The 26,898-nt window shown below is 45.5% G+C and overlaps 1 long non-coding RNA gene across 1 annotated transcript; it reads right to left on the reverse strand.

The window, feature by feature from the left end:
• Positions 1-14,806: 14,806 nt before the first annotated feature.
• On the reverse strand, positions 14,807-15,497 carry LOC123130482 (uncharacterized). Its single transcript, XR_006463840.1, has 3 exons — positions 15,184-15,497; positions 14,946-15,044; positions 14,807-14,829 (listed from the first exon to the last, which is right to left on the reverse strand). It is a non-coding gene; the product is annotated as an uncharacterized lncRNA (long non-coding RNA).
• Between the last annotated feature and the right edge of the window lie 11,401 nt (positions 15,498-26,898).

The following is a 26,898-nucleotide window of genomic DNA, read 5'->3' on the forward strand; positions in this document are numbered from 1 at the left end:
CTTGTTCTCCTCGAGCTGCCTCTTAGCAAGGCCGAGCTCTTTCTGGGACCCCTCGAGGGCCTCCTTCAGTACGGCGACCTCCGCAGTTAGTGCAGTAGACGCCAGCAGCGAAGCCTGCATATGCATATTGACATACTTATATTAGACTCCTGCGATATTATTTGATCCTCTGTTCGGCTTTTCTTTGTGAACACCGAACAAAGCATCAGGGGCTACTGTCTATGCGGTAATATTTCTACTACATTTTAAAACACTTACCTCGAAGCCTACTAGAAGGCTAGTACATGCTTCAGTCAATCCGCTCTTGGCGGACTGAACCTTCTGGATCACCGCACTCATGATAGTGTGGTGCTCCTCCACGATGGAAGCGCTTCGAAGCACTTCCAACATATTGTCCGGCGCCTCTGGATGGACAGAGGTCGCCGGCACAGGCGTCTCACCCCTCTTAGAAGGAGACCGCCTGCCCGAGCCTAGAACAGTTGTAGGGTCCGGCGCGGTGTTCGGCTGAGGGCCAAACTCGGAGCTCTCGGGGACCCCGTCCCCTCGGCTCCCGGAGTCCGGAAGGTCGCCTCGAGGCGCCTCCGGGACTGTCCCCCCTCAATTCGGTGCCTCTTGAGACAGCACCTCGGCGTCGTCGGCTGGATGAGGGGAGGTGGCGGTCGGGACTGGATCGCTATCCATGTCCAACGAGCCCAGGGAGCCGTCCGAGGATACCTCGATATTGGCTCGGGGTGGCCTGCACAATTGAGTTTGGCATTAGGGAAAGCAATGCAACAAAGGAATCCTATGGGTTACTTTGGTATCCGAATACTTACGATCTCCCCTGGGGCTTGGCCCTGGGCAACCACTCGTCTTCACTTTCATTGGCGGTGGTGGAGCTGTCCGGAAGGAGCGTCCTTCCCTTCTTGGACCCTCCAGCCTCCCCAGTTGGGGCGGCCTTCCTTTTCTTGTCTCCACCAGTCGGTGGGGGAGCCTCTTCTTCCTCTTCCTCGTCTTCGGGGGAAGAGTGCGCCCCAGAGTCATCGGACAGTGAGTCCGATGACGCCTGGTGTCGGGAACTCTTTCGAGCTCCCTTGGCCTTCTTGGTCTTCTCCGGCACCTTATAAGGGGCCGGAGTCAGCATCTTCGTCAGAAGAGGGTCTGCGGGGCCTTCGGGCAAGGGAGCCGGACAGTCAATCTGTCCGGCCATCTTCTGCCAGTCCTGACAGAATTACGGGAGTTTAGATCCCGCATAGAGTCAATCTATATAGAAAACAAGTATCCTGTGAAAGGTAAAACAACTTACCGCACTGGCGTGGCGCTTCGCGCTGAATCCGCGATCCTCAGTGATGGGGGTAGGGACCTCGGCGCTCTTGAACAGCACCCTCCAGGCATCTTCATGAGTCATATCGAAGAGCCTGTTCAGAGTTCGGTGTTGCGCCGGATTGAACTCCCACAAGGTAAACTCTCGTTGTTGGCACGGGAGTATCCGGCGGACAAGCATAACCTGGACTATGTTGACAAGCTTGAGCTTCTTGTCCACCATGTTCTGAATACATGACTGGAGTCCGGTCAGCTCTTTTGAATTACTCCAGGACAGGCCCTTCTCTTTCCAGGAGGTGAGCCGCATGGGGATGCCAGATCGGAACTCGGGGGCCGCTACCCATGCGGGGTTGTGCAGCTCGGTGATATAGAACCACCCCGATTGCCACCCCTTTATGGTATCCACGAAGGTGCCCTCGAGCCATGTGATGTTGGGCATCTTGCCCACCATGGCGCCTCCGCACTCCGCCTGGCGGCCGCTCACTACCTTCGGCTTGACATTGAAGGTCTTTAGCCATAAGCCGAAGTGGGGCTTGATGCGGAGGAAGGCCTCACACACGACGATAAATGCCGAGATGTTGAGGATGAAGTTCGGTGCCAGATCGTGGAAATCCATGCCGTAATAGAACATGAGCCCCCGGACAAAGGGATGGAGAGGGAATCCCAGTCCGCGGAGGAAATGGGTGAGGAATACCACCCTCTCATGGGGCTCGGGGGTGGGGATGAGCTGTCCCTCATCTGGGAGCCGGTGCGTGATGTCGTCGGGCAGGTATCCGGCTCTCCTCAGTTTCTTGACGTCTCCCTCCGTGATGGAGGAGACCATCCACTTGCCTCCTGCTCCAGACATGGTTGGAGAAGGTTGAGACGGAAGTGAGGACTTGGGCGCTAGAGCTCGAGTGTGCGGGAGCGGATGAGCAGAGGAGGAAGAAGGCGTGGATAGAAAGGTGAATCCTTATCCCTTTATATGGGCGAACAAAACTAAGCGTCCCCACTTGCCTGGTAAAACTTGCTTATCCCCCGAGCACCGTAATTAATGGCGCGGTTGGGTTACCCACACCCGTATTGATGAGAATCCCGTAATAAGGGGACACGATCTCTGCTTTGACAAGATGTGTCGAAAAACTGCCTCGCGTTATGTGCAGGGCTGGTTAAAAGAAACGGTTCGAATAATCACCGGGCCATGACATAACGTCATGTTGCCAAAACAAGCCAGCGGATTAGATCTGCGAAAACATTATTCTCTCTACGGTGAAATGTGGAACTTATTTTGCAGGGTCGGACACTATCCTCGTATTCAACTTCTTCTGTCATGTATTCGAAGAGGGAACCCGCCTTGCAATGCCGAAGACAATACTGCGCGCCGGACTCATCGTCATTGAAGCCTGGTTCAGGGGCTACTGTGGGAGTCCTGGATTAGGGGGTCTCCGGATAGCCGGACTATCTCCATTGGCCGGACTGTTAGACTATGAAGATACAAGATTGAAGACTTCGTCTCGTGTCCGGATGGGACTCTACTTGGCGTGGAAGGCAAGCTAGGCATTACGTATATGGATATCTCCTCCTTTGTAACCGACCTTGTGTAACCCTAACCCTCTCCGGTGTCTATATAAACCGAAGGGTTTTAGTCCATAGGACATCAATCCCAACATACAATCATACCATAGGCTAGCTTCTAGGGTTTAGCCTCTCTGATCTCGTGGTAGATCTACTCTTGTAACACCCATATCATCAATATTAATCAAGCAGGACGTAGGGTTTTACCTTCATCAAGAGGGCCCGAACCTGGGTAAAACTTCGTGTCCCTTGTCTCCTGTTACCATCCGGCCTAGACGCACAGTTCGGGACCCCCTACCCGAGATCCGCCAGTTTTGACACCGACAGTGTTAGACACACAGTTACTATGGTTACTATGACTTTACACTGAACCATGTTACTAAAGACGGGTCGGCCCTGAGGGGTACCCGCACGAGCTTAATAGCAAGTGATGTGGAGTCGGGTTGACCTAGAAAGTGCCTGCAAGATACTTACGAGGCGTGGCCGGGCATTCTTAGCCCTTGCCGCAAGTACTCGAGATGGGGCGACGGGGTCACATCTTTCGTGAGTCTCTGCCCGTGACCGCACTACCAACACACTAACGGTTTGGATATTTGACCCGAGGGGCCTCTGGCCTGATAGCACTAACCATCACATGGGTATTGTATGGGCGTTCTGCGTTGTATGCATCAGTCGAAGCTTAATAGACGTCAGCGACTGAGCGACGCACGCCGGGTTGGACTGGTAAGCACCTGCCTTTTTGAAGGAGGTAGCTAGGTCTGCTCACCGGCCGCGTTCGTAACGTACAGGAGTTCCCGGGGCGATGGTCCATGACCCCTGGGGGCATAGGTTTAGTCCGACGTGCCGACCTCTCTATTAAGCCTAGGTCGGGATGCGGCGTATTGTTTGGCCAAGGCCGGGCATGACCCAGGAAAGTGTGTCCGTCCGGAGTTAATCGAGCGTGGTGGCTAAGTTGGTGCACCCCTGCAGGGAAGAAAACATCTATTGATAGCCTGTCGTATGGTAACGGACACTTGGAGTTGTATCCTGATCGATACAACTAGAACCGGATACTTGAGGTGATAACTGGATAGTATGGTTTTGGGATTGCTTACTCGTAGGGAGTTGAGAAAGGATCTTTGGTCGAGGTTGACAACACTACTACTACTTTACATTATGTTGATCTGTACTCTCCTAAGTGCTGCAAGATGCTTGAAGATGCTAGTCTTCGATAGGCTAGACTTTCCCCTTCTCTTATGGCATTCTGAAGTTTAGTCCATAGATACAACCCATTCGTTTGATACAGATGCATACTTAGTTTAGATCTGATGTAAGTCTTGTGAGTACTTTGGATGAGTACTCACGGTTGCTTTGCTCCCCCTTTTCCCCTTTCTTCTTCCTTCCGGTTGATGCAACAAGATGTCGGAGCCCAGGAGCCAGATGCCACCGGCGATGCTTACTACTACGTGGAGGCTGCCGCCGACTAGGAGTAGTTAGGAGGATCCCAGGCAGGAGGCCTTGCCTTTTCGATCGTTGTTGCTTTTGTGCTAGTCTTCTTAAGGCAAACTTGTTTAACTTATGTCTGTACTCAGATATTGTTGCTTCCGCTGACTCATTTGTATTCAAGCTGATGTATTCGAGCCCTTGAGGCCCCTGGCTTGTAATATAAAGCTTGTATTATTTCAATTTGTGTCTAGAGTTGTGTTGTGATATCTTCCCGTGAGTCCTTGATCTTGATCGTACACATTTGCATGCATGGTTATTGTACGATAGAATCGAGGGCGTCACAATTATGAATCACTTGGTACTTACGAACCATGCCTCATGGGCAAGATGACTAAAACTCCGTTCTCCGGAAAAATGGAGCAAGCAATAGAGTTATTGGAAATCATACATACTGATGTATGTGGTCCAATGAACATTGAAGCTCGCGGCGGATATCGTTATTTTCTCACCTTCACTGATGATTTGAGCAGATATGGGTATATCTACTTAATGAAACATAAGTATGAAACATTTGAAAAGTTCAAAGAATTTTAGAGTGAAGTGGAAAATCATCGTAACAAGAAAATCAAGTTTCTACAATCTGATCGTGGAGGTGAATATTTGAGTTATGAGTTTGGACTTCATTTGAAACAATGCGGAATAGTTTCACAACTCACGCCACCTAGAACACCACAACGTAATGGTGTGTCCAAACGTCGTGACCGCACTTTATTAGATATGGTGCGATCTATGATGTCTCTCACTGATTTACCGCTATCATTTTGGGGTTATACTTTAGAGACGGCTGCATTCACGTTAAATAGGGCACCATCTAAATCCGTCGAGATGACACCTTATGAATTCTGGTTTGGCAAGAAACCCAAGTTGTCGTTTCTTAAAGTTTTGGGCTGCGATGCTTATGTGAAAAAGCTTCAACCTGATAAGCTCGAACCTAAATCGGAGAAATGTGTCTTCATAGGATACACAAAGGAGACTGTTGGGTACACCTTCTATCACAGATCCGAAGGCAAGATATTCGTTTCTAAGAATGGATCCTTCTAGAGAAGGAGTTTCTCTCGAAAGAAGTGAGTGGGAGGAAAGTAGAACTTGACGATGTAATTGTACCTTCTCCCTTATGGGAACGTAGTTCATCACTAAAACCAGTTCCAGTTATTCCTACACCAGTAAGTGAGGAAGCCAATGATGATGATCATGAAACTTCTGATCAAGTTACTACCGAACCTCGTAGGTCAACCAGAGTAAGATCCGCACCAGAGTGGTACGGTAATCCTATTCTGGAAGTCACGTTACTTGACCATGACGAACCTACGAACTATGAGGAAGCGATGATGAGCCCAGATTCCGCAAAATGGCTTGAGGCCATGAAATCTGAGATGGGATCCATGTATGAAAACAAAGTGTGGACTTTGGTTGACTTTCCCGATGATCGGCAGGCCATAGAGAATAAATGGATCTTCAAGAAGAAGACTGACGCTGATGGTAATATTACTGTCTACAAAGCTCGACTTGTTGCAAAAGGTTTTCGACAAATTCAAGGAGTTGACTACGATGAGACCTTCTCACCAGTAGCGGTGCTTAAGTCCGTCCGAATCATGTTAGCAATTGCCGCATTTTATGATTATGAAATTTGGCAAATGGATGTCAAAACTACATTCCTTAATGGATATCTTAAAAAAGACTTGTATATGATGCAACCAGAAGGTCTTGTCGATCCAAAAGGTGCTAACAAAGTGTGCAAGCACCAGCGATCCATTTATGGACTGTTGCAAGCCTCTCGGAGTTGGAATATACGCTTTGATAGTGTGATCAAAGCATATGGTTTTGTACAGACTTTTGGAGAAGCCTGTATTTACAAGAAAGTGAGTGGGAGCTCCGTAGCATTTCTAATATTATATGTAGATGACATATTGTTGATCAGAAATGATACTGAATTTCTGAATAGCATAAAAGGATACTTGAATAAGAATTTTTCAATGAAAGACCTCGGTGAAGCTGCTTATATATTAGGCATCAAGATCTATAGAGATAGATCAAGATGCTTAATTGGACTTTCACAAAGCAATACCTTGATGAAGTTTTGAAGAAGTTCAAAATGGATCAGGTAAAGAAAGGGTTCTTGCATGTATTACAAGGTGTGAAGTTGAGTCAGACTCAATGCCCGACCACTGTAGAAGATAGAGAGAAAACGAAAGGTGTTCCCTATGCTTCAGCCACAGGCTCTATCACGTATGCAATGCTGTGTACCAGACCTGATGTGTGCCTTGCTATAAGTTTAGCAGGGAGGTACCAAAGTAATCCAGGAGTGGATCACTGGACAGCGGTCAAGAACATCCTGAAATACCTGAAAAGGACTAAGGATATGTTTCTCGTATATGGAGGTGACAAAGAGCTCATCATAAACGGTTATGTCGATGCAAGCTTTGACAGTGATCTAGATGACTCTAAGTCACAAACCGGATACATGTTTTTATTAAATAGTGGAGCTGTCAGTTGGTGTAGTTCCAAGCAGAGCATCATGGTCGGATCTACGTGTGAAGCGGAATACATAGCTGCTTCGGAAGCAGCAAATGAAGGAGTCTGGATGAAGGAGTTCATATTCGATCTAGGTGTCATACCTAGTGCATTGGGTCCAATGAAAATCTTTTGTGACAATACTGGAGCAATTGCCTTGGCAAAGGAATCTAGATTGCACAAGAGAACCAAGCACATAAGAGACGCTTCAATTGCATCCGCGATCAAGTCAAGGAGGGAGACATAGAGATTTGCAACATACATACGGATCTGAATGTTGCAGACCCGTTAACTAAGCCTCTCTCACGAGCAAAACATGATCAACACCAAGACTCCATGGGTGTTAGAATCATTACAATGTAATCTAGATTATTGACTCTAGTGCAAGTGGGAAACTGAAGGAAATATGCCCTAGAGGCAATAATAAAGTTGTTATTCGTATATCCTTATATCATGATAAATGTTTATTATTCATGCTAGAATTGTATTAACCGGAAACTTAGTACATGTGTGAATACATAGACAAACAGAGTGTCACTAGTTTGCCTCTACTTGACTAGCTCGTCGAATCAATGATGGTTATGTTTCCTAACCATAGACATGAGTTGTCATTTGATTAACGGGATCACATCATTAGAGAATGATGTGATTGACTTGACCCATCCGTTAGCTTAGCACGATGATTGTTTAGTTTGTTGCTATTGCTTTCTCCATAACTATACGTGTTCCTATGACTATGAGATCATGCAACTCCCGAGTACCGGAGGAACACTTTGTGTGCTACCAAACGTCACAACGTAACTGGGTGATTATAAAGGTGCTCTATAGGTGTCTCCGATGGTGTTTGTTGAATTGGCATGGATCAAGATTGGGATTTGTCACTCCCATTGTCGGAGAGGTATCTCTCGGCCCTCTCAGTAATGTACATCACTATAAGCCTAGCAAGCAATGTAGCTAATGAGTTAGTTATGGGATGTAGCATTATGGAACGAGTAAAGAGACTTGCCGGTAACGAGATTGAACTAGGTATTGAGATACCGAGGATCGAATCTCGGGCAAGTAACATACCGATGACAAAGGGAACAACGTATATCGTTATGCAGTTTGACCAATAAAGATCTTCGTAGAATATGTAGGAACCAATATGAGCATCCAGGTTCCGCTATTGGTTATTGACCGGAGACATGTCTCGGTCATGTCTACATAGTTCTCGAACCCGTAGGGTCCGCACGCTTAACGTTCGGTGACGATCGGTATTATGAGTTTATGTGTTTTGATGTACCTAAGGTAGTTCGGAGTCCCGGATTTGATCACGGACATGACGAGGAGTCTCGAAATGGTCAAGACATAAAGATCGATATATTGGACGACTATGTTTGGACATCGGAAGGGTTCCGAGTGAAGTTCGGGCATATACCAGAGTACCAGGGGATTACCGGAACCCCCCGGGGAGTTTAGTGGGCCTTAGTGAAAAGAGCAGAGGGACTTCCAGGGTAGGCCGCACGCCACTCCCCCTCTAGTCCGAATTGGACTAGGAAGGGGGGGCGCCCCCCTTTCCTTCACCCTCTTTCCTCCTTCCTTCTCCTACTCCTAATACATGGAAAGGGGGGAATCCTACTCCCCGTGGGAGTAGGACTCCCCATGGGGCGCGCCATAGGAGGGCCAACCCTCCCCATCCTCCACTCCTTTATATACGAGGGAGGAGGGGCACCCGAGAAACACACAAGTTGGTCATTGATCTTTAGCCGTGTGCGGTGCCCCTCTCCACCATAATCCACCTCGGTAATATCGTAGTGGTGCTTAGGCAAAGCCCTGTTCTGGTAGCAACATCATCATCGTCATCACGTCGTCGTGCTGACGAAGCTCTCCCTTGAAGCTCTACTAGATCGTGAGTTCACGGGATGTCCCCGAGCTGAACGTGTGCAGGTCGTGGAGGTGTCGTATCTTCGGTACTAGATCGGTTGATCGTGAAGACGTACGACTACATCAACCACGTTGTCATAACGCTTTCGCTTACGGTCTACGAGGGTACGTAGACAATACTCTCCCCTCTCGTTGCTATGCATCACCATGATCTTGCGTGTGCACAGGATTTTTTTTTGAAATTACAGCGTTCCCCAACAGAGTAGCTCTATGCAAAGCATTGTAGACATAGAAAATTTGCAAAATAAATATGGCTCTGAATGTGGCAGACCCGTTGACTAAATTTATCTCACAAGCAAAACATGATCACTCTTTGGGTGTTAACCACATAGCGATGTGAACTAGATTATTGACTCTAGTAAACCCTTTTGGGTGTTATTCACATGGAGATGTGAACTATTGGTGTTAAATCACATGACAATGTGAACTAGATTATTGACTCTAGTGCAAGTGGGAGACTGAAGGAAATATGCCCTAGAGGCAACAATAAAGTTGTTAATTATATTTCATTATATCATGATAAATGTTTATTATTCATGCTAGAATTGTATTAACTGGAAACTTAGTAAATGTGTGAATACATAGATAAACAGAGTGTCCCTAGTATGCCTCTACTTGACTAGCTCGTTAATCAAAGATGGTTAAGTTTCCTAGCCATGGACATGTGTTGTCATTTGATGAATGGGATCACATCATTAGAGAATGATGTGATGGACAAGACCCATCCGTTAGCTTAGCATAATGATCGTTTAGTTTTATTGCTACTGCTTTCTTCATGACTTATACATGTTCCTATGACTATGAGATTATGCAACTCCCGAATACTGGAGGAACACCTTGTGTGCTATCAAACGTCACAACGTAACTGGGTGATTAAAAAGATGCTCTACAGGTGTCTCCAATGGTGTTTGTTGAGTTGGCATAGATTGAGATTAGGATTTGTCGCTCCATCTATCAGAGAGGTATCTCTCGGCCCTCTCGGTAATGCACATCACTATAAGCCTTGCAAGCAATGTGACTAATGAGTTAGTTGCGGGATGATGCATTATGGAAAGAGTAAAGAGACTTTCCGGTAACAAGATTGAACTAGGTATTGAGATACCGACGATCGAATCTCGGGCAAGTAACATACCGATGACAAAGAGGACAACGTATGTTGTTATGCGGTTTGACTGATAAAGATCTTCGTAGTATATATGTAGGAACCAATATGAGCATCCAGGTTCCACTATTGGTTATCGACTGGAGATGAGTCTTGGTCATGTCTACATAGTTCTCGAACCCGTAGGGTCCGCACGCTTAACGTTCTGTGATGATTTCTATTATGAGTTATGTGATTTGATGACCGAAGTTTGTTCGGAGTCTCGGATGAGATCAGGGACATGACGAGGAGTCTCGAAATGGTCGAGACATAAAGATTAATATATTGGAAGGCTATATTCGGACATCGGAAAGGTTCCGAGTGATTCGGATATTTTTCAGAGTACCGAAGGGTTACGGGAATTCGTCTTGGGCCTTAATGGGCCATACGGGAAGGAGAGAAAGGCCTCAAGGGTGGCCGCGCCCCTTCCCCATGGACTGGTCCGAATTGGACTAGGGAAAGGGGGCGCCCCCTTCCTTCCTTCTCCTTCTCCCTTCCCTTTTTCCTATTCCATGTGAGAGGTGGAATCCTACTAGGACTAGGGAGTCCTAGTAGGACTCCACACTTTCGGCGCGCCCTCTGAGGGCCGGCCTCCTCCTCCATCCATCCTTTATACTAGCAGGTAGTGCGCGGCGGCACGCCGCGCCACATGAATTTACAAACTATTTGTTTTTCTGGTAATATTTGGTAACTCGTCCCAAGACTTGATTCATTGCAAAGTAGTTCATACAAGAAAAGAATACATCTAGTTGGTACGTGCATAAGTGATCTACAGTAGATAGTGATAGTGGCTACTGGACACAGAATTATAAAGCTCTTGTTCTTTTTTTAGATAAGATGTTGATCGTCCAGCTGGGTTTGTCTCAGTGATGTAGTGGTAAAGAGATGAGGCTAGTTCTTATGCTTTGGTTCTTGGTGGTTTGTTCCCTATGTACACAATGTTGAAGTTGCTTTCATTTCATTCAAACTTAGTCCGTTTTGAATTGATGAATGTCCTAGATCTCGACGGATTGCAAACTATCTTGAAATTAGAGATAACCTTTTTTATTTTAAGAATCCTTGTTTGCCTTGATTTCTCTGACAAAATATAAAGTGGACATGAGAGCTACTTTGTTTGTTTAATAATGTTGTAAACTTAGACGCATGTATCTTTATTTCTTTTCAAACAAAGTGTTTAAACTGAAGTTTTCTTTTTTGCTTGACCACTACAATGAATTCGGTGCAGTAGAGGAGCGAAAGATAAATAGTACCGAAAGATAAAAGTCAACATATCTATACATTGTTGACTGGCAGAATAAGTTTTAATTAATCAAAACCAACATAAGTGAGGTGGGAGGAAGAATTAATTAGCACGTGAGTCACTTCATATGAAACACAAATCGAGGCTAGGCAGTGCAAAAAAATGTCGAATCAACTAATTGATATTAGTTAGTCTGAAGGAGTTGACTGCCTTGTGGCCCAGTTTGGGCGTGAGCCAACCCGACAAAAAAAGTAAGAGTTATATTGTTTTTTAGAAGAAAATAGGTTATTTTCTGCTTTTAACAGTACTTACTTCATAAAAATGCCACCCAGTTCAGTGCACTTTCATTACCATGCCATTTCTTTTTTTTCTTTTCCATTTTCTAGCACTTGAAAGGACCAAAGTGCCCCTGATGCTATCTAACCTTATCTGATGTGTGTGGACTGGTTGGATAAGGATTTCTCTCGGGCTAGCTCGTCGTCGTACCCCACTACTGCTTGCGGAAGCCACCGCATCTCTCCACCATAGCTTGCCCACGCGTGTGTGAGCAACCGTAGCTCCCCCGCCGAAGGCCGATGCCTTGCTGATGCCTGCGCGAGCCACTGTGGTTCGTCGCCGGTGCTTGTCCATGTGTATAGGCGCCGGCGCAGCTCGTCCTTGCCTCGCGGATACCTACACAAGCCACCGCAGCTTGCCGCGGGTTCTCCCCCACGCCCGCGCGCGACAGCGCAGCTCTCCGCGGGTGCTTGCCCTCCCCTACGCGCATCGGCGCAGATCGCCCTCCCCTGCTGGAGAAGCATTCTAGTGGCGAGACTGGTGCTGAAGAGAAGGTGGATGCCTTGTGCAGGTCCTGAGCAAGTGGCTTAATGGTAGCAATGGCCGGAGGAGGAGATGGATGCGTGTGCAGGTCCTGAAGGTGTTGAATGCAAGCAACATGTAAGTCACATTTATTGTAGTCTTTTGCTTGATTATGGATTGCAATTTGGAAATTACGTCAAGAATAGCATGTCACGTTTAGCTTCACAACGAGGATGAACTGAGCGACAATACGACAAATGAATAATACCACAAATTTCAGTCCATAAGCTACTTGTTGCAATCTGTTTTGTTGCACTTGCTGTAGCTTATTCAAAGACAGCAATGGAATTGTAGGTAGAAGTGGCAAAAGTATGTAGACCTCAAATTTCTGTATATTGGCATGGGAGAGATATACAGACACTTCAACAATGATTCATAGATGAATATGAAATAAGTTCACATCTGCCAAAAAAACGTGATGAGTTCACCTAATGAGTTCATAGATAAAACTAAATGAGTTCACAACGCAGAATGTAGATGAGCTCACCGCTGATATAAGCTCACGGCTCAGAGAAATTGAAGGAATTGAGTTCAAATACAAGAAAACTACTTGATGAAATAAGTCTGAAACTCCGTGTTTGGAAGTTGATTTATGTTTAATAATATAAATGTGTGCATCATTTGATGCAGAGGCCCGGGTAATCCCCTTTTTGAAATAAAATATGTGTAACATCAATTTCATAGGGATCAATCATCCAATTTGTAGCTTTCTCTTTGGTATAAGCTTCTTTGTTGGATATGTGGCGTTGGAATGAGACTAATGTTACAGCCCAATAAGCGGTATGTGATAGCATGCCTTCTCTGTGTCGACGGGCCATATTAAACTCATCTTTGTCCGGCAGGACAGTGGAGTGATTTGGAGACGTACTAAACATTTCTCTCCTCGGAGAAGAAATTCCCAACTCCACAAACAGTTGATGTTCTTCCAGGTCGCTACAGTGATGGAGTCAATTCATTGGTACAACACCGGCATGAGCACAAAGGCAACTCGCCGGCGGTCATATGTCCATGGAAAAAAAATACTAATTACTTCATATTTCTTGTTGTAATTTCAGTGATGACTTTCGGGTAGAACCAGGGTGGCTTCCTGGCGTCGTCGAGAGTAGCTCTGCCACTGAGTCGCTGGATCTACTTGCAAGTAGTGGAGCGCCCTAACTCATTCAGATCCGTAAGCATCCTTTGTTTCCTTCTTTTTGGTTGTTTGAATCGTTTGATTCCACTTTGTTTTCAGTGCAAAGAATAACTACCGCCAGTTAGATCGACCTGTGATGATAATATATGTGATTAATTTATGTTTGTCATCCTCGTGTTCTTGTACGATTAACATCTACCACTACATCATCTATTTTTGGAATGAAATTTAACTAATGTATATATATACTTTTGTGTCAGGTAGTCTGATTGTTTAGCATCTGTTGGTATAAATAACATAGTTTTCTGTTTAATTAAATAATTAACATTTTTTTTCGTATAGACCGCAACAGTATCTCTGCTGAGAATATTTGACAGAATTGTTTCTTGTTATCTGAATATTTTTATCACCATGGCTATACAGTAATAGAATGAATCTATTAGGCAGTGTTCTATCTGATGGGGACAACTTCTGATGCTACCATATATTTTTTTGACAGTAAGACTCATGGAACAGAATAGACTAAAACTTCTGTCTGGAAAAGAAGCAATAGAGAAAATTAATTTGCTAGATTTGAAAATCACAACCTGGTATTTTAGTGTTTAGTGAATTGACAACATCATCACAAACACCATGCAGAGAGAGTTTTTTTGTCTAATTAGATAATTAATGACATACATGAACAGATACACTGGGTGAACTATGTGGTCATCACCCCTCTGTCTAATACTCATCGCAAGCACCAAAATAAATTATATTGAGTCTAGTTTTGTATAGAAAGCCCAACTGATGATGCTAGCATAACTTCCAAAAGTCAGTCTTGACAGGTACTCCCATACTACTAACCTGAAAGAAATGAAAAAAAGATTACTAAAATTATGAAGCAAACAATTAAGCAAAAGAGAAGTTTTCTCCAACCAGATTTTTTTTCCTTCTAATTACCAACAGAGAATTAATTATGTCCTTGTTAAGCCCAACTGGTGAAGGGAGTATAACTTCCAAAAACCAGTGTTGGCAGGAACTCCTAAACTACTAACCTGAAAAAAGCATATCCATATAGAGATGAGAGCCGAAAAACCTTTAGCCAAAATCGGTAGCAAAAAGAAAATCCATATAGAGATGGCAAGTGGAAGTTCTTTATAATGGGAGTCGGGAAAAAATCCGAGTATTTGGTGACTAAATTAGCTACAGAATATGACCAAGCTACCACATTAATGTATGCCTAAAGAATACATCTAAAAACAAAGGATGATGAAGTCAAGTGTGACATACATATCACATATCGATACCTAATATCTTATTATCAGAATGCATCCCAATCCATGATGATCCTAGCAACATCTCCAAAATGGCAATCCTGTGTGGATAGTATATACATACTCACTTCACAGTGCAATTTACTGTATATTTAATATCATGTGTTCAACATATAGTACCCTATAAGGCTAACAAATCTACATTACATTTCTTTAGTACAAGAGCAGATTTTGCGAAGCTTCTAAAAGAAATTGATAATGCCTCAATGGCTGAGCGCCCTACTTTAGGCAAACTTGTTCAAAGAATTAAAAATGATTCATTTTATTTTTAGGAGAGAGAAAACTATCACAAAAGGAACAATAAATACCTGAGAATAATTTAGTAGTAAAATAGTTATCAAGATGTACCATTTCCTCTGCATGTCAGCTATTCAGCACATCATGTGTTTATTTGTTTAAAAACCATGTGAAATTAAACCACAATTACTTCCATCGAGAAAAACGGAACACAAAACGTAATGGAGAGATTAAGAATAAATATACCATGTCATATTAAAGATGCAGGTTCCGAATTCCTTGCACATTCACACAAGGAGCTGGACCCCCAAATTTGTGTCCTCGGCATAGACATGCACGCAATGCCTGAACATTCTTCTTAGATTAGGAATTTGTAGCATATGCACCCAACTTTAGATCTAATGAAATTCTAGTACTAATAACTTGTCTACTCGTACAAGGAAACCACACACACCAGAGGAGAGGAAAGGGAGATGAAGGGGACCTATTGCCGGGGCCGAAGTTGGGGAAGACCGAGGGGAGTCGATTAGGATGGAGAGCGGCAGGGCAGCGAGCTATCCAGCGCCAACTGCGGGCGTGCCACCTTGGACCATGGGAAGGCCACCACCATGTATCCGCCTTGGAGGCCAGGGACAGAGCCGGAGCCGAGGAAGATCCATGAGAAGATGATGGCATGCGGCTCTCCTGATTCATGATGTAGCTTGCACGCACCTCCCGGCCGGCCAGACGGAGCGGCAACCAGGCGCACCATGGAATCTTGGGTGGAGGCTGGAGGGCAGCATCAGGAGGAGAGATGGGCCTATAGGTGAGGAGTGGTTTGACACATAAGAGAATAACACATCAAGGAGCTACTTATAGGCAAGCAAAGAAGGACCCAGAACACAAACAATGTGCAAACGTGGAACTCCAAATATGCAAAGGTGGACACATGCATGCATGCATGAGCCATGCAGCAGCACACGTGTACCAGCCCATACAACATCCCATGCAGCTAATATTTTTTTCTCACATGAGACAAAATCAGCCCATGCAGTCATACCATCTTTCCACATGAGACAATATAAGCCCATGCACCTCTAGAAGAAACATGCACAGTCCAAGTGAGCAACCAAGAGAGCAATCAACCATTTCACGAAAGCCACCGTGCACACGTGTCGCTCAATCAGCAGGGGTAAAAAAATTCCAAAAAACCCAGAAAAATCGAACCCTTACGGGCCTAGTCTTCTTAGTATACGTGGCCAGGGGCACCCCATAGACACACAAGTTGATCATTGATCCCTTAGCCATGTGTGTTGCCCCCCTCCACCATAATCCACCTCGGTCATATCATCATAGTGCTTAGGCGAAGCCCTGCGATGATAGCATCATCATCACCGTCATCACGCCGTCATGCTGACAAAGCTCTCCCTCGACACTCAGCTGGATCGAGAGTTCATGGGACGTCACGAGCCGAACGTGTGCAGATCACGGAGGTTCCGTACTTTCGGTGCTAGGATCGGTCGATCGTGAAGATGTACGACTACATCAACCGCGTTGTCATAACGCTTCCGCTTGTGGTCTACGAGGGTACGTGGACAACACTCTTCCCCTCTCGTTGCTATGCATCACCATGATCTTGCGTGTGCGTAGGAAAATTTTGAAATTATTGCGTTCCCCAACAGTTCGGACACCAGAAGTGTTCCGGAGAGTTTCGGATAAAACCGGAGTGCCAGAGGGTTACCGGAAACCCCCTGGGAAGTAAATGGGCCACCATGGGCCTTAGAGGAGAGAGGGCCGGATAGGAGGTGGCGCACGCCCCCAGTCCAAATTGGACAAGGGGAGGGGGCGGCGCCCCCCTCCTTCCTTCTCTCCCCTTCCTCCTTCCTCCCCCTCCTTGTTGGACTAGGAAAGAGGGGAACCTACTCCTAGTAGGAGTAGGATTCCCCCCTTGGGGCGTGCCCCTTGATGCCGGCCAGCCCCCTCCTCCCCTCCTTTATATACGGGGAGGGGCCCACCCCATAGACACACAAGTTGATTTCTTAGCCGTGTGCGGTGCCCCCCTCCACAGTTTTCCACCTCGGTCATATTGTCATAGTGCTTAGGCAAAGCCCTGCGTTGGTAACTTCATCATCACCGTCAACACGATGTCGTGCTGATGAAACACTCCCTCGGCCTCAGCTAGATCTAGAGTTCAAGGGACGTCACCGAGCTGAACGTGTGCAGATCGCGGAGGTGTCGTGCGTTCGGTACTTGATCGGTTGGATCGCGAAGACGTTCGACTACATCAACTGCGTTACTCAGCGCTTCCGCTTTTGGTCTACGAGGGTACGTAAACACACTCTCACTCCCATTGCTATGCATCTCTTAGATAGATCTTGAGTGATCATAGGAAATTTTTATGAAATACCGCGTTCCCCAACAGTATGTTGTTATGCGGTTTGACTGATAAAGATCTTCGTAGAATATGTAGGAACCAATATGAGCATCTAGGTTCCGCTATTGGTTATTGACAGGAAATGTGTCTCGGTCATGTCTACATAGTTATCGAACCCGTAGGGTCCGCACGCTTAACGTTCGATGACGATTTGTATTATGAGTTATGTGATTTGATGTACCGAAGGTTGTTAGAAGTCCCAGATGAGATCACGGACATGACGAGGAGTCTCGAAATGGTCGAGACATAAAGATTGACATATTGAACCATGTTATTCGGACACCGGAAGTGTTCCGGTTGGTTTCGGATAAAACCGGAGCGTCGGAGGGGTTACCGGAACCCCTCGGGGAAGTAATGGGCCTTAGTGGGACTTAGGGGAGAGAGAGGGCAGCAGCCAGGAGGTGGCACCCCCCCAAATAAGACTAGGGGAAGGGGGCACGGCCCCTCTTTCCCTCTCCCTCTCCCTCTCCCTCTCCTTCCTTCTTCTCCTACTTGGACTAGGGAAGGGGGGACCGATTCCTACTTGGAGTAGGATTCCCCCCCCCCTTGGGCGCTCCCCTTGTGGCCGGCCGGCCTCCTCCCCTCCTTTATATATGGGGGAGGGGGGCACCCCATAGACACACAAGTTGATCTTTAGCCGTGTGCGGTGCCCCCTCCACAGTTTACACCTCGATCATATTGTCGTAGTGCTGAGGCAAAGCCCTGCGTCGGTAACTTCATCATCACCGTCAACACGCCGTCGTGCTGACGAAACTCACCCTCAGCCTCAGCTAGATCAAGAGTACGAGGGACGTCACCGAGCTGAACATGTGCAGATCGTGGAGGTGTCGTGCGTTTGGTACTTGATCGGCTGGATCGCGAAGACGTTCAACTACATCAACCGCGTTACTAAACGCTTCCGCTTTCGGTCTACAAGGGTATGTAGACACACTCTCCCCTCTCGTTGCTATGCATCTCTTAGATAGATCTTGCGTGATCGTTGGAATTTTTTGAACTGCGTTCCCCAACACTTTTGGCTTCAATACTATGAATATGTGTATCACTACAATCGAGATTCAACAAAAATAGACCACTCATAAAGGGTGCATGATCATAAAAGATATTACTCATATAAATAGAACAACCATTATTCTTTGATTTAAATGAATAACCGTCTCGCATCAAACAAGATCCAGATATAATGTTCATGCTCAACGCTGGCACCAAATAACAATTATTCAGGTCTAAAACTAATCCCGACGGTAGATGTAGAGGTAGCGTGCCGACGATGATCACATCGACTTTGGAACCATTTCCCACGCGCATCACCACCTCGTCCTTAGCCAATCTTTGTTTAATCCGTAGCCATTGTTTCGAGTTGCAAACATGAGCAACAGAACTAGTATCAAATACACAGGTGCTACTACGAGCATTAGTAAGGTACACATCAATAACATGTATATCAAATATACCTTTCACTTTGCCATCCTTCTTATCCACCAAATACTTGGGGCAGTTCCGCTTCCAGTGACCAGTCCCTTTGCAGTAGAAGCACTCAGTCTCAGGCTTAGGTTCAGACTTGGGTTTCTTCCCTTGAGCAGCAAATTGCTTGCTGTTCTTCTTGAAGTTCCCCTTCTTCCCTTTGCCTTTTTTCTTGAAACTAGTGGTCTTGTTAACCATCAACACTTGATGCTCCTTCTTGATTTCTACCTCCGCAGCCTTTAGCATCGTGAAGAGCTCAGGAATTGTCTTTTCCATCCCTTGCATATTATAGTTCATCTCGAAGCCTTTATAGCTTGGTGGCAGTGATTGAAGAACTCTGTCAATGACACTATCATTAGGAAGATTAACTCCCAGCTGAGTCAAGTGGTTGTGGTACCCAGACATTCTGAGTATGTGTTCACTAACAGAACTATTCTCCTCCATTTTGCAGCTATAGAACTTGTTGGAGACTTCATATCTCTCAACTCGGGCGTTTCCTTGAAATATTAACTTCAATTCCTGGAACATCTCATATGCTCCATGACGTTCAAAACGTCTTTGAAGTCCCGATTCTAAGCTGTAAAGCATGGCATACTGAACTATCAAGTAGTCATCAGCTTTGCTCTGCCAGACATTCATAATGTCCGGAGTTGCTCCTACAGCGGGTCTTGCACCTAGCGGTGCTTCCAAGACGTAATTCTTCTGTGCAGCAATGAGGATAATCTCAAGTTACGGACCTAGTCTGTGTAGTTGCTACCATCATCTTTCAACTTTGCTTTCTCTAGGAACACATTAAAATTCAAGGGAACAGTAGCACGGGCCATTGATTTATAACAACATAGACATGCAAAAGCTATAAGGTACTAAGTTCATGATAAATTAAAGTTCAATTAATCATATTACTTACGAACTCCCACTTAGAAGACATCCCTCTAGTCATCTAAATGATCACGTGATCCATATCAACTAAACCATGTCCGATCATCACGTGAGATGGAGTAGTTTTCAATGGTGAACATCTATGTCTTGATCATATCTACTATATGATTCACCTTCAACCTTTCAGTCTCAGTGTTCCGAGGCCATATCTACATATGCTAGGCTCGTCAAGTTTAACTTGAGTATTCTGCATGTGCAAAACTGGCTTGCACCCGTTGTATGTGAACGTAGAGCTTATCACACCCGATCATCATGTGGTGTCTCAGCAAGACGAACAGTAGCAACGGTGCATACTGAGGGAGAACACTTGTACCTTGAAATTTAGTGAGGGGTCATCTTATAATGCTACCGCCATACTAAGCAAAATAAGATGCATAAAGGATAAACATCACATGCAATCAAAATATGTGACATGATATGGCCATCATCATCTTGTGCCTTTGATCTCCATCTCCAAAGCACCTTCATGATCTCCATCGTCACCGGCTTTACACCTTGATCTCCATTGTAGCGTTGTTGTCGTCTCGCCAACTATTGCTTCTACGACTATCGCTACCGCTTAGTGATAAAGTAAAGCAATTACATGGCGATTGCATTTCATACGATAAAGCGGCAACCATAAGGCTCCTGTCAGTTGCCGATAACTTTTACAAAACATGGTCATCTCATACAACAATTTATATCTCATCACGTCTTGACCATATCACATCACAACATGCCCTGCAAAAACAAGTTAGACGTCCTCTACTTTGTTGTTGCATGTTTTACGTGGCTACTACGGGCTTCTAGCAAGAATCGTTCTTACGTACGCATCAAAACCACAATGATTTTTTGTCAAGTGTGCTGTTTTAACCCTCAACAAGGACCGGCCGTAGTCAAACTCGATTCAAGTAAAGTTGGAGAACCAGACACCTGCTAGCCACATGTGTGCGAAGCACGTCGGTAGAACCAGTCTCATGAACGCGATCATGTAATGTCGGTCTGGGCCGGTTAATCCAACAATACCCCCGAATCAAAGTAAGATGTTGGTGGTAAGCAGTATGACTATTATTGCCCACAACTCTTTGTGCTCTACTCGTGCATATCATCTACACATAGACCTGGCTCGGATGCCACTGTTGAGAAACGTAGTAATTCAATAATTTTCCTACGATCATGCAAGATCTATCTAGGAGAAGCATAGCAACGAGACGGGAGATTGTGTCCACGTACCCTCGTAGACCGAAAGCGAAAGCGTTTAGTAACGCGGTTGATGTATTCAAATGTCTTCACGATCCAATTGATCCAAGTACCGAATGTACGGCACCTCCGTGTTCAGCACATGTTTAGCATGATGACGTCCCTTGAGCTCTTGATCCAGTAGAGGGTCGAGGGAGAGTTTCGTCAGCACGACGGTGTGGTGACGGTGTTGGTGATGTGATCCGCGCAGGGCTTCGCCTAGGCACTATGACAATATGACTGAGGTGGTAAACTGTGAAGGGGGGCACCGCACACGGCTAAGAAACAACTGTTGAGTCTTTGGGGTGCCCCAACCCCCGTATATAAAGGAGGAGGGGAGGAGGCGGCCGACCTAGGGGGCGCGCCAAAGTGGGGAGTCCAACTAGGACTCCCAATCCTAGTTGGACTCCCTTTCCTTTTTCGGAGGGGGGAAAGAGGGAAGGGAGAGGAAGAGGAGAAGGAAAGGGGGGACCTCCCAAGTCCAATTCAGACTCCCTATAGGGAGGAGGCGCGGCTACCCCTTGTGGGCTGCCTCCCTTCTCCCCTATGGCCCATGTAGGCCCAATATTCCCCCGGGGGGTTCCGGTAACCTCCCGGTACTCCGAAAAATACCCGTACCTCCCCGGAACCATTCCGGTGTTCGAATACCTTCATCCAATATATCAATCTTTACCTCTCGACCATTTCGTGACTCCTTGTCATGTCCGTGATCTCATCCGAGACTCCGAACAAACTTCGGTCACCAAAAACACACAACTCATAATACAAATTGTCATCGAACGTTAAGCGTGCGGACCCTACGGGTTCGAGAACTATGTAGACATGACTGAGACATATCTCCGGTCAATAAACAATAGCGGAATCTGGATCCTCGTATTGGTTCCTACATATTCTACGAAGATCTTTATTGGTCAAACCGCATAACAACATACGTCATTCCCTTTGTCATCAGTATGTTACTTGCTTGAGATTCGATCATCGGTATCATCATACCTAGTTCAATCTCGTTACCGGAAAGTCTCTTTACTCATTCCATAATGCATCATACTGTAACTAACTCATTTAGTCAGATTGTTTGCACGGCTTACTGTGATGTGCATTATCAAGAGGGCCCAGAGATACCTCTCTGATACACAGAGTGACAAATCCTAATCTTGATCTATGCCAACCCAACAAACACCTTCAGAGACACCTATAGATCATCTTTATAATCACCCAGTTATGTTGTAACGTTTGATGGCACACAAGGTGTTCCTCCGGTATTCGGGAGTTGCATAATCTCATAGTCAGAGGAATATGTATAAGTCATGAAGAAAGCAATAACAATAAAACTAAACGATCATAATGCTAAGCTAACGGATGGGTCTTGTCCATGACATCATTCTCTAATGATGTGATCCCGTTCATCAATTGACAACACATGTCTATGGTTAGGAAACTTAACCATCTTTGATTAACGAGCTAGTCAAGTAGAGGCATATTAGGGACACTCTGTCTTGTCTATGTATTCACACATGTACTAAGTTTCCGATTAATACAATTCTAGCATGAATAATAAACATTTATCATGATATAAGGAAATATGAATAACAACTTTATTATTGCCTCTAGGGCATATTTCCTTCACGACAACGTGTAGATATATGGAGGATATCGCATCTCTTAGTCCCATGCAACAACCAAGATTGATTCGCGTGTAGCACCACGATGGATTCCGCCGGCCCTTGGATATATGAAGTTAAATGTTGATGCGGCGGTGGCAAAGTCAACTAATAAGGGCTCAGTTGGGGTGGTATGCCGTAATGAGCAGGGGAAGTTCATAGGTGCGTCTTCTCTGGTTTTGGAAGGAATGACTGATCCTGAAACTCTAGAAGCACTCGCGCGCCGCGAGGCGATTACTCTGAGCGAATACCTACGCCTTGAGAATCTGCAAGTCTCATTTGACTGTCTGAGAGTCGTCCGGGAGCTCGAGTTGGTGATAAATCTGGGGGCACATTGCATGATTCTACATGACATCAAAGACAGAAGCAATCTATTTCGATCTTGCATCTTCAGATTTGAACAACGCAACAACAATGGGGAAGCTCACAAGCTGTCTAGGATGACGTCCTCGCTTGATGTGGGACGATATGTTTGGCTAGAATCTCCTCCTGATACAAGTATCGGCTGCGACTGAGCTGCCGGTCGTTGTGACGAACGACCAGTCCAGCGTCATTGCCATGCTGTAGGTGACCCAGTCATAGGTAAATTCCTCTCTTGATTTGTTTCCCTAATTTCATCTGCACATGTCAAACCAAATTTGAAATTCACACAATTAGCAATTCTCAGTCAGCTGATCTTTACAAATTGTAATTTAGGTATCATCTGACATGGGTAAAGCTAGCCATCAAAGAATTGATTTATTTATTTTAAATAGAAGAGATGATGCGAATGAAGTCGAGGAGGATCCTTCATCACCACCAGATCATCCTATTCCTATACACTTGGTTGAATTGGAACAGCAGCAGTAGAACCAAAATGTGCTTCAACAAAATCAACATTCTATTTGAAGCTATCGAATTATTGCAGCAAGGCACAAGATTACGCCCATAGATTTGGCAATATCCACCAGAGCAAAGAGAGTGTGTGACGAGCATATTTGATGTTGACTGCTATGCAACCCTGCCTACAGAATTATGAACCTTCGGGTGAAATAGGGCATCAACACCGCTTCAATTACAATTGGTTTGCTTAATTCCCCTCATGTCTAGAGTATTCAGAGGACAAGCATCGTGCGTACTGTCTATATTTCTTCGTGGCCAGTAAAAAGGAAAGTACAAGAGGTGGTTCTCATGTGTTCACGGTTGATGGCTTTATTAGTTGGAAGAGGGTTAATTGTGGAAAGCATTGTGCATTTTTAACCCATATAGGTTCTGGGCCATGCTCATCACACAACAATGCAGTCACAGAATATCATGCCTTACTCAATCAACCATGCCACATAGAAAATGTAATAGTAGCGAAGGACAAGGAGAAAGTAGAAAGAAACCGTTTGCGTCTAAAAGTATCAATTGCAGTTGTCAAGTGGGTCACACGTCAAGCTTGTGATGGGGAATGCTCCTTATAATTCAAAGGACACATCGCCTGATATTCAGAAGGAGATATTGAGTATATTTGCATGTAAAATCAGGAAGCATATCCATGAGATAACTGAACTACTTGGCCAGGCCTTACAGAAGAAGTCACAAGATATTGTGAATGTTGTTCGTCTAGTGTCCTCGACAAAAGAGCGTCTTCAGCAGCTGAGATCAGATGATGGATATGAAGAATTTATTGTCATGGTTATTGAATTTTGTACAAACCATTCCATCGATGTTCATAACTTTGAGGAAACTTACATCTTGCATGGTGGTCATGCCCGTCATCACCCTAATCAGTTCACCAAGGAGCATTACTTTCGAGTGGAAATATTCTTTGCAAATGGATACTCAACTATTTGAATTAAATCGGGGGTTCAATGAGAAGGTAATGGATCTTCTATCTACCAGTGCCACATTGATTCCTAGAAACAGATTTAGAGACTAAAAGACTAGTGATATATGTGAGATGGTGAAAAATACTACCCAACCGACTTCTCCCAGCAAGATATCTATGGATTAGAACTGCAACTAAAACACTATGTTTTGGATGTCTCTAAGGATAAACATAATATCTTCAATTTGATTGAAAGGCTACTTCGTTTGCTCATTACCCTCCCAGTTTCTACAACGAGTGTTGAACGTGCATTTTCTAGTATGAAGATCATTAAAACAAGGTTGCGGAATAAGATGGAAGATGGTCATCTTCCCAACAACTTGCTAGTTAACATAGAGGGTGAAAATCTAGAGAAATATAGCTATGAAGATATCATTGATGATTTTAGAAGCATGGCGGATCGGAAAGCAGATTTGTAGTATGTAACACCATGAATCCATGATGACCATGGCTGATGGTAAGCTACTATGGCTTCTTTTTGTTTAGTACTAGTATATATGTATATAAATATGTGTGTGCATCTTCTAATCAATGAGAACAAGTATGCGGCTCCATACTGTCTATGCGTACTGAAATACTATATGGTTCAAATTTTTAAATTTTTGTGTGCTCTTCATTAGTTTGGCCCGCCCATTTTTTTCGTTGTAGCTCCGCCACTGCATGTTGATACAGTAGCCTTTTGCTTTTTGGAAGCTGCCTTAATTTTACTCCTTCGTCACATAATATAATAACGTTTTTGATACTATACTAGTAAAAAAACACTCTTATATTATAAGACGGAGAGAGTACTATACAAATATGTATGGAGACTCCTCTTCTGATGTTGTTTGGGAAACATGCTTCTTTTCTCAAAAAGAGGTGTCAGATATTCGAATCATAATCAGTGACTTCATAGTTTAAGCTAATCACCATCAGATCATAATTAGTGTCTAATGTACATAATTCAAGTAAATCAGCATCAAAACATAATTAGTGAGATGTACGGGCTAAGAGCATCTATAGCAGACCCCTTAAAACGATCAAACCCGTAAAAAAACGTGTTTATAGTTTCGGGTCGAAAAAACGGCGCCTAGCAGATCCCGTAAAACTTGTTCGGCCCTTAAACTTTCTAAAGGGCACTGGAAATTCATCCATAAGAATCTCATATGTACATTTTTGAAGGCAGTATACAGTTGAACCCGTACACCGGTCAAACCTCGTCGGAGCAGACTCGCCGCCACAGAACTGACCGGAATCTACCCGGAACTCACCGAAATCCGTCGCCACACGTCGAAAGAAGCCACCGCACGCCCAGGATTTGCCGTGTCGGTCTGAATTGTGGCCGGCTCGACCTCCACTGTCGAGGCGAGGCCTTCCACAGGCAGGGCGGAGCAGGCCACCGGCGGCCCGAATCAGGGCGGGGGGCGTGGCGGCAAGGCGTGCGTCGCCGGGGCAGGGCGGGTGGTGCCGGGGCGGGGAGGAGGCGAGACGGGCAGCACTGGGGTGAGGCACGCCGTGGCCGGAGACGGGCTCTGCCGGTACGAGAGGGGAAAAAGCTATAGTGGAATATAGTTTTATTTACGGGGTCTACTTTGTCCGAGGTAATTTCGTACCGTAAAAACCTTATACACGCGTTTTTAAGGGTCAACTTATACCTGATGTGTTAGAGACGGTCTAACGGAGAAATGGACTTTGAACTTGAGAACTACACTCTTGCGCGCAGCAAAGCCATCGTACAGCTCGACTGTCAAATCAAAAGAAAACAAAACCTAAGCCATCGTACAGATCGAGAAATGTAAGCGACGTTGATTGTTATTGTTATTAAAAAATATGAATATCTGACACCTCTTTTTGTTTAGTACTAGTATATATGTATATAAATATGTGTGTGCATCTTCTAATACAACCCTTTAACGATGGTGCAAAGGGCGCATGCTGGCGATGTCCACATCGGATCAGCTACAAGACAAAACAAAGAGATTTATTTCGTCTCGAGAAAAAAGAGAGAAAGAGATTGGCCAGCGAAGAGAGAAAGGGATTGCCCCCCAGTCAAGATCCCCCGATTCCTCTCCCTCTCCCTTGTTGCCGCCGCCGCCACCGGTGACCTCCCCTCAGCCACGCCCTCCCCAACGGCGACCTCCCCTCCCCCTCGCACCAGATCGAGCAGCAGGTCGGGCAGGGCAGAGTGGAGCGGGGATGGGAGGAGATGGCGGCAACGTCGTCCTCCTCGCCCATCGGCGGGCGACACCTGTCAGAGTAGACCTAGGTCGCCGTTGTGGCTGCTGTCTCAGGCGAGAAGAGGAGTGGTCATATTAGGACGCGAGGAGGGGGAGCAGCCAACCATGCTCAAGGCCGTCCGCGGTGGCCGCAAATCGAGGCGGCGACTACAATTCGAAGGTCAGTGCGCGGCGGCCCTCTCTCTTTCTCACCCCCCCTCTCTCTCTCTCTATCTCGCGCCCGAGCGAAAGTTGCGGACATACTGGCGGTGGCGGCAATCACATCTGGGCGCGGCGCCGACGACAAACGCAACTGAGGACGCAGCGTGGGCGTGCATCCGTAATGTCCGTGGATTGCGTGCTGCTGGAGGCGTGCGTGTGTGCTAGCTATGTGGTGCGTGTGTGGCTCGTGGGCCGACGTCGTCTTGTGTTGTAATCGGGGTCCTAATAAGCATCGAGT

This window comes from Triticum aestivum, chromosome 6A (assembly GCF_018294505.1).
Source record: "Triticum aestivum cultivar Chinese Spring chromosome 6A, IWGSC CS RefSeq v2.1, whole genome shotgun sequence".
In the NCBI taxonomy this organism is placed as follows: Eukaryota; Viridiplantae; Streptophyta; class Magnoliopsida; order Poales; family Poaceae; genus Triticum; species Triticum aestivum.